This window comes from Leptodactylus fuscus, chromosome 5, assembly GCF_031893055.1.
Source record: "Leptodactylus fuscus isolate aLepFus1 chromosome 5, aLepFus1.hap2, whole genome shotgun sequence".
NCBI classification, from domain to species: Eukaryota; Metazoa; Chordata; class Amphibia; order Anura; family Leptodactylidae; genus Leptodactylus; species Leptodactylus fuscus.
The window spans coordinates 49,551,039-49,560,187 of NC_134269.1; positions in this window are offsets into that span (position 1 = coordinate 49,551,039).

Genomic DNA, 9,149 nt, shown 5'->3' on the forward strand with positions numbered 1-9,149 from the left:
CAAGAAGTGGGTAGTAGATCTTTTGCCTTGCCAGTTTATAAAGTAGCTCACATGCTGAAGAAGTGTGAGCACCCCTGATCTAATGCAATGACTAGCCTGAGAGCCTTCAAGAAGTTCCCAGCTGTCATGTCAACCAATCTCGCTCTCTGATGACATTCTGGTGGGCGGCGATCGGTGAAAGATTAGACGCCACAGTTCCATTTGACCGCGGTGTCTAAGGATTAACAGCTGCGATCAGTGCGGGCACCGATTCCTTCTTTTAGCAGCGGTGCTGGCCGTATTATGTAGCCGGCATCCGCCCTGAGCTCTCCATGCGACACAGGATGTACTATTAAATCCTGTGTCGCTTTGGGGTTATAAAAAAAAAAAAAAAAAAAAAAAAAAAATGGAATAAAAGTATATTTTATAAGTCCTGTGTAACCCAATACAGTATAATATATATGTATTACCAACAGAGACATAAATTTGGTACAGCTGCAATTGTAATGACCTACAAAATACAGGTAACATATCATTCACACTGTACCGGTAATGGCTTTGAAAACAAAAAATAAGTCTTTTTTAATGTATTGTTTACCACTAAATTGTTCAGGTATGATTTACATATATGTTTTTGTTTTATTTTAAAACGGGACAGGAGTTTAAATTATGATTAGCGGTGCCTGAATAGCCTTTTTATTGGCTATTCACGTATATGTGGGGCTCATACAGCAAAATTTTGCTGATAGAGCCCCTTTAAATAGAAATACTAAATACTATTTTAAAAGTATTTTAAAAATACTAACATACTTGAAAAATTTAAACAAAAAATTAACTAAAAACAAAAAAATGGAACAATTGAACATAGGCTAAATGGAAAAAGAATTTTAAGTTTATTTACAAAACTTGTTTTAAAAAAGAATATTAATTTATTTGTTTAGATGTTATATAATTTAATTTTTTATTTGAAATTGGATTTTTATTTTTAATAGTGTGGTAAAAAATAAATCGCCACACAGTGGCTCAGTGGTTAGCACTGCAGCCTTGCAGCGCTGGAGTCCTGGTGTTCAAATCCAACCAAGGCCATAAAAACCGTCTGCAAGAAGTTTGTATGTTCTCCCTGTGTTTGCATGGATTTCCATCCCATATTCCAAAGACATATTGATAGGGAAAAATGTACATTGTGATCTCTATGTGGGGCTCACAATCTACATAAATAAATAAATCGTCCAAAAAAAAAAAAAAGTCTTTTATCACTTAGTCTATAGTCCCAGCACATCAGCCATAGGGGGACATCTGTACAAGGTGAACTGTCTATACAGTATAGAGTCTGTCTATAGTCTCAGCACATCAGCCATAGGGGGACATCTGTACGAGGTGGAATGTCTATACATTATAGAGTCTGTCTATAGTCCTAGCATATCAGCCATAGGGGGACATCTGTACAAGGTGGCTTGTCTATACAGTATACAGTGCGTCCATAGTCCCAGCTCATCAGCCATAGGGGGACATGTGTACGAGGTGGACTGTCTATACAGTCCGTCCATAGTCCCAGCTCATCAGCCATTGGGGGACATGTGTACGAGGTGGACTGTCTATACAGTATAGAATCTGTCTATAGTCCCAGCACATCAGCCATAGAAGGATATCTGTACGTGGCTGACTGTCTATACATTATAGAGTCCATCCATAGTCCCAGCTCATCAGCCATAGGAGGACATCTGTACGAGGTGGCCTGTCTATACAGTATAGCAGGGGTGCTCACACTTTTTCAGTGTGTGAGCTACTTTATTAGCTGACCAAGGCAAAAGATCTACTGGGGGGGGGGGGCATGTGGGCAGGGCCAAGCGGATCGTGACAGCAGGAGACAGCGGCGTTCTGTGGCTGCCCAGGGATCCCCGCTGTCCGGAGATGACTCTCACCTTTCACTGTCAACAAGCAGACACCGGGGATCCCTGCATCTCGCGTTCGACCCATACATCCTTTGCGATCTACCAGTAGATCGCGATCGACGTATTGGCACCCCTGCAGTATAGAGTCTGTCTATAGTCTCAGCTCATCAGCCATAGCGAGACATCTGTACGAGGTGGACTGTCTATAGTCAACTCACGCACCCCTAAACCGTACGTCTGGTTTTAAAAATTTGCTTCGGGGTTGGGGATTGTAAAATAAAAACCAAACCATGATGTAATTAAATAACTTACCCTTAAAGAGAACCTTATAATACTCGTCTATGGACGAGCACTGTGAGCAGAGGGAGGAGGCGTTCCTCCCCACGCTCACACTGTACAGCACGATAGGCGCTGCTGTGGAGAAGGACGTTCCTGACTGACTGTCAGGAACGCCCTTCTGACTGTAAAGAGCTACGGTACCGGGACCGATAGCTCTTCACCCGGGGCACAGATCGGGAAAGCTGACTGAATTCAGCGCACTGTCAGCTTTCCAGCAGTATATTAAAGTGTATGTGCCCCAAACCATGAAAGGTCCTCTTTAAGTGCTTAAGGAAGTTGAGTTTATTTGACCCGTGATGAACGTGTTTGGACAAGCCTTGCAGTAAGCAGACTCTTTTTGTCCTGCGCCTGCTGCTTTGGATTTAGTCTTGTTAATTTTGAAAAAAGTTCTGTCCAAAATTGCAGGGAGATGTGGGTCTTCGAGATCTGGATCATTGCTGTTTGCGTCCCCTTCACTGGTATTACGATTTTCTTCCATTTTTGAAGTAATTTTATGGAATGGATCACGTGATCGTGATGATTAAAAACTAAAAATAAATCACGCTTCACTACAAGGTGGACTTGTGTTGCTGGAACACGCTGGAATTTTCCCTCCTCTCATCGCACCTCGCACGAGAAACGAGAGTGATGAAGTCACTCGCGCTGTTGTTTGTTTTTTTTAAGTGTGATGAGGCGGGTTATTTAAATTCCAACATTTGTTTTGAATTTATACAGTAATTAAAATACGTAAAATACTTCCTAAACGTGTTTTAATTACAAATACAAAATACTGAATAAAAAAGTATTTTCATTACAAAATACAAATACTATTTTAATTACTTGTATTTTAAATACTCCCAAACACTAATGACCACCAAGAAAGTTAAATTAATATGAAATAATTTTTTTCTGATTTTTCTTGTATAAACCTTAAAGGGGCTCTATCAGCAAAATCATGCTGATAGAGCCCCACATATGCGTGCATAGCCTTTAAAAAGGCTATTCAGGCACCGTAAATGTTATATTAAACTACCCCCCCGTTTTAAAAAAAATAACCTAAAAAAGAATGTGCTCTACTTACGGATCGTGCACGCTGGGTGGGCATTCAGGGTGTGTCTTCATCTTCATCCACGCCACTTCTTCCTCCAATGTCTTCCGGTCCCGTCTTCTTCCAGCGCTCGCTCGCTGACACTGATATGAAAAAACGGCCTGGCCGCATGCCCAGTAGCATGCGGCTTCTACTACGGCTACTGCACATGCGCCCCGGCTATCACTGGCCGTTCGCGAGCGCTGGAGGAAGACGGGACCGGAGGACATCGGAGGAAGAAGAGGCGGGGATGAAGATGAAGATACACCCTGAGTGCTCGCCCAGTGTGCACGTTCGGTAAGTAGAGCACATTCTTTTTTAGGTTATTTTTTTAAAACGGGGGGGTAGTTTAATATAACTTTTACGGTGCCTGAATAGCCTTTTTAAAGGCTATGCACACATATGTGGGGCTCTATCAGCATGATTTTGCTGATAGAGCCCTTTAAGTGTGTCATATAGTCAGACACATCTAACATCTGAAAAATAAGGTAAATACTGGATGTGTTGAGCTTGGACCTTCATTTGATGGCAGACCCCGAGTAGTGGATCTTTACTAAAAGCAGTTGCTTTTGGAGCAGTGTGCAGTGTAGTCACCGGCCATTAGATGTCAGCACATGCAAAAAAACGAAAAATATACATAACAAAAAAAAAATTTCTATGCATGGAATATAGTGTTGGAACTGCCCTCCAGAGGATCTTCTATTGGGCCAATGTTGTAACATAAAAATGAACCGCAAAAATCCAGCAGATGGTGCCGTATTGCAATCACTTGCCAGTGTGGTGTATTTTTTGGGGTTCTTTAAAAACACTCTATTATACCTTATGGATATGTTGTGTGTATGCCATTTAAAGGACATGACTCGATAGAGCATTGACCCCAAGTTCCGATTAACATCTGTGTTCGGTATTCCAATCAGGGAGTCCGTTTAGGGACACCCCCCAAATGGAAACCTACACACGCTAAAAAGCGGTTAGCTAAGAAACCACACAGACCGCATAGACTACAATGAGGTCTGTGTGGTTTCAGCTCGGTTCCTGTGTGAAACATACAGAGAGAAAAGTGGTTCTTGCAGTACCGAACGGAAACCACTATATACTATAATGGGGTCCGTGTGGTTTCTTAGCTAACTGCTTTTTAATGCATATAAGTTTCCAATCGGGGAGTCCGCTTGGAGAATACCGAACGCAGATTTGAACCCTGGGCCTAAGGCTTTATTTATACATCAATGGCTATTTTGCAGATGCAAATACACTAACCACTTGGCATCCAAAGATCCTCTTAGGGATGTGTGGGAGTGGTTTTAACCCATGGCGAATTTATTTTTCATTTCTGTAAAAAAAAAAAAAACAGGAGCCATTTTTTAGAACACATTTCATTGCATTGGGTCGATGATAACCAGACCCACACGGATGACACCCATGAGTCTCTCTATATGTAGTAGTGTATACTGGGTAAGCTGCACTGCTACCTGACCCTGATAGGTACAGCCCAAAAATACATTCGTGATTAGTACAAATAACAGCGTGTGTTAAACATGTTCCATGAATACTAACTTGTAGTCTGGTTCTAGTATTACTAGTGCGCTCCGCTCCAGTGCGTCTTACTAAATTCTAATTGACTAGTCTGTAACTGATCTGCTTGTTGCTACAACACTATTGTGTAACCGTTTGAGGATGTCAGATCATTAGGTGACAGGAGCTATGGCTTTCTAGTTTCCATCCACTACATAAACTTTGAGGACTGGATGAGAGAGCGGAGGTTTCTAATGGGATTCCTTCAGAGATTGGGGGTTTTTTAATGGATTTCCTTCAGAGCAGTGACTGATGCCAAAGACGTTCAATATCCAGGGTGTCTACTCTAGTAAATGCAACGTCCGTGAAGGGTTGGGGCTGAAGTCATGTTATATATTCTCATTTGCTTTCAGTGTGATACATAAACTCTTCTGATGGGTTTCAGGAAAAGCTGAGAACATAACGCCTTTCATGTGGCAGATTATGTAGAAATGAATCATGGCTGGGGCTCAAATTTTTAACAACCGATTCTGGGGACGCCATGAGCTTTCCTCTGAGGACTTTCTGCTTCCATTATATCCATAGGGAAACCGCCATCATTTTCGTAGGCATAATTGACATGCTGTGATTTCTAAAAACTGCAACAGTTTTGGAAATCACTGCGTCCACTGCGCATATTTTTTCTGCAATTCTAGCGAATCCCATCCACTTTGCAGGGACTGTAAAACGCAGCGTTTTTTTCTGTGGCCACATGTAGTCCCGTTCTGAAGGAGGTTTTTCCAGTTCAGCAAATCCACAGGACCCTGCATCACAAGAACAGGGGATGTTTTACTCCCTGTTCCAAATTGAGCAGTGGTCAGACGGGCACCCCCCCACCCCTTCCTTTCCTGTCTCATTCATTTCAATGAGACCTCTGGAGATATCTGAGCACTCTACTGTAGCTATCTCTGGTGGTCCCATTGAAATGAAGGGAGTGGGGGTGCACTTGTTTGACCAGCACTTTGTTCACAATAGAGAGAACACCCCCATTCTTATGATCACGGGGGGTCCCTGCGGACCCTCACCAATGTGATAGAAGATAAGTTGCTGAGGTGGTAAAATCCCTTTAATATGAAATCTGCTAGACCTCCAGCAAACAATGGATATTGTCATAGTTCTTGTCATCAGTTAGTATAGGGAAAATTCAGTACATGCAAGTCTATATGGAAAGACCGGTTTGTCAGTGCAAGAGCAGCTCTTCACTTTCTCTGGGATATTTACGATGCCCATATGGCAACTTTCTGGCATACAAGGGATGAAAAAGTTGCTAACTTTTAATGCCAAATAGAAACTGGTGGAGATTTTGGTGCAGTTGCACAGCCTGGCAGAGGGTGCACCTCCTTATAAATGAGGTGCTGGGGATTTGAAGCCTGGTGTTGAAAATGCCAGTCGTCACACATCTGGGCCATGGAATCCACAGGTCATATGGAAGGGGGTGGTCATAATGAACCATCTTTTCAGACCCCCGAGTATAATGATCATAAAGGGCTAGGAGAGGTGAGGCAACATAAAAAAAAACAGTTACTTACCTCTCCTAGGTTCCTGCAGGCTTCGGGCCTACTTGGTGACTTCACATGAGGGGGAGCCCCATGTCAAATGTTCGCCTTGGGGTCCTTGTATTTCTAGTTACGCCACTGCAGACAAATTCTGCAATGTATCCTCCAGCCTCCATATGATCACGATCTACTGTATGCTATTCCTAAAAATACAACCAACATATACTGTATAATGGACTTACAGCAGATAAATATCCAAGGCTAAAAATCTCCAGGACTGCAGATCTACAAAACATCATTTGCTTTTGAAGCGACATAATCCTTCGCCTAATCCGGTAACCTGACCTTTTCTCCTGCATGGTCAATATGAGCTGAGGGGATTGCTGCACCTTCTCGGTGTCATCTCTCCCACACACTACAAAAGATTTATTATTTATGATCCTACGATGGAGAAGTGTTTAAGGAAAGACACAGATATTTCCAGATCCATCAGAGATATTCCTGCAGCTGAACCTCCATGATCTAATACAGGATGTTATGGCAAAGAAGCGCGGGTCCTGATCTAGTGTCTGATCTGCCCTAGTAGACGGTGAGTACTCCGCATTCAGGGTTATATGTAGTGACTGCATGCTTAGGGTCAGTAGGTGGATACTAAGAAGCACAGACACTGCTGTACAGTGATACTATGAACATGCCGCATGGCTAGATATCCAAATATCTTTCTATTACACCAGATATATTTTATTAATAGGATGTTCGATCCCAGCAGAGCCTTCATCCATCTTCTGAGTTGCATGCAAATATTTAGATTTGTACCAAATTACATAACCCCGGATGGGGAGTCAGAGTCGGACTTTGCCAGTTTTGGGTGGAGTCAGAAAAAAGTTACAGACTTTAACTTTGGCTACAAAATAAAAAGAGTAAGATGAATTATTTTCGTTATCGATCTTATATAATGAATTCCATGTATAGTTTTTTGCATATTTACTAGAGATGAGCGAGTACTATTCGAAACGGCTGTTTCCAATAGCACACAACCACAGGAATGAATGGAAATGGCCAGCACGCCGACTTTGCCGGGGGCCGGCCGCTTAACCCCCTGCATATCAGCTGCGTCCATTCATTCCTATTGGTGCGTGCTATTCGAAATGGGAGTTTTGAATAGTACTCGCTCATTTACTTTATTTATTTACTTTTCACAAGATTTTTCCTGAATAAGAAGAGCTTTAATGCTTGTGTCTGACTATGGCTATCAGCCATTTATGGAGGAGTCAGAGCTGGTGGTTTGGCCTACCGACTCCACAGCCTTATAAATAACCCTAGTTTTGATCATTTCTCTGGTTATGGTAGTCCACCTCTTCTATGTATTATTTTGGTTGCCAACCTTTGAATCAGTTTAAGCTCCCCTATGTCTTTCTTGTGCACAGGTTCCAAAAACTCTACATGATATTCCATTTGGGCCGTGCCGTAACTATAGGGGTTCCAGCAGCAGCAGTTGCTACCGGGTCCTGGATTCTTAGAAGACTCATAAAATATTCCATTATTCTATATGACGCACAGTAGATACGGAGCCCATTACAGATTTTACATTAGGGCCCAGGAGATTCAAGTTACGCCTCTGCATGTGTGGTCTGGCAAGTTATTTCTATAGTAGCAGAACTATTTTTTCTTATGTGCAGCCATGACCCTTTCGACACAGCCCAGGATCTTGTTTGCCTTTGCAGCAGCTGTCTGGCACTAGATCCTACACTTAGGTTTGTTGTCATCTACAGACATCTATGTCTGTATTAAACCATTTCTATCCACTTATAACACTATACTGTCGTCTTTACCCAAAAATTGATATGTTAGATCCCAGCTTCCTTCCACAAAGACATAGAGTAAAACCTGTCCTCAGTCACTGACCTTGGGCAAATTCTCTGCATATGGATTCCCATTGAGTTCTATGTGAGCTATGTATGCTATGTGATCATTGCATTGCTTCATCGGTTTGTTGCCACAAAGAGATATTTTTGTTCCTATTCACAGCCATTACATAGCACTGTCATTGAGTCGGGAGCCATTTTGGACTGATAGACTCCCTATAACGGAATGACTGATAGACTCCCTCTAACGGCCTCCTCTTATTACAAGTCCCATAGCAATCTGGGATCTGTTATAGAATATTTATGAGAAGTTTTTGTTAATTTTCAGGGTAAAATCTTTTGGATGCTCTGCAAATTTTTTAATTTACTATGTTTTCTATTTGAAAGGGAAATCTCTGAAGTTTCAATGGATCATATGGGGTCTCTTCTTCTCCTGGGACTTATGACAGGTAAGAATATGATGTTTAGCTGCAATAATAGAGCATGGAGGATATAAGAATATGAGGAGAAGGTAAAATCAAATTTCATAGATTCTCCAGAAAGGAGATTCTCCACGCACCTATAGCAATGAATGGAGCTGGCCGCCACGCAGACAGGGCTGGCATCCTGCCGCTTAACCCTCTGCTTGCCGGCTGCGTCCATTCATTCCTATGGGTGTGTGCTATTCGAAACTGCCGTTTCGAATAGTACTTGCTCATCTCTAGTATTTTTCAATATGTGAGATCAAGGAACAGAACATAGGGGCATATTTATCGATAGAAGACCAACACTTTGCTGTCTACCTATGCGCCAAAATTTATGGTGCACGGCATTTACAAAATATTTATGAACAGTCTGCACCAGAACGAACAGAAATATACGACGGGGCGTGACACTTTCGAAAAATGTTCAGCAGAATGGACGCGGTTTAGAAGTCTCTAACTTTATGGCACATTTATGAAACAACAAAGAACAAATATGG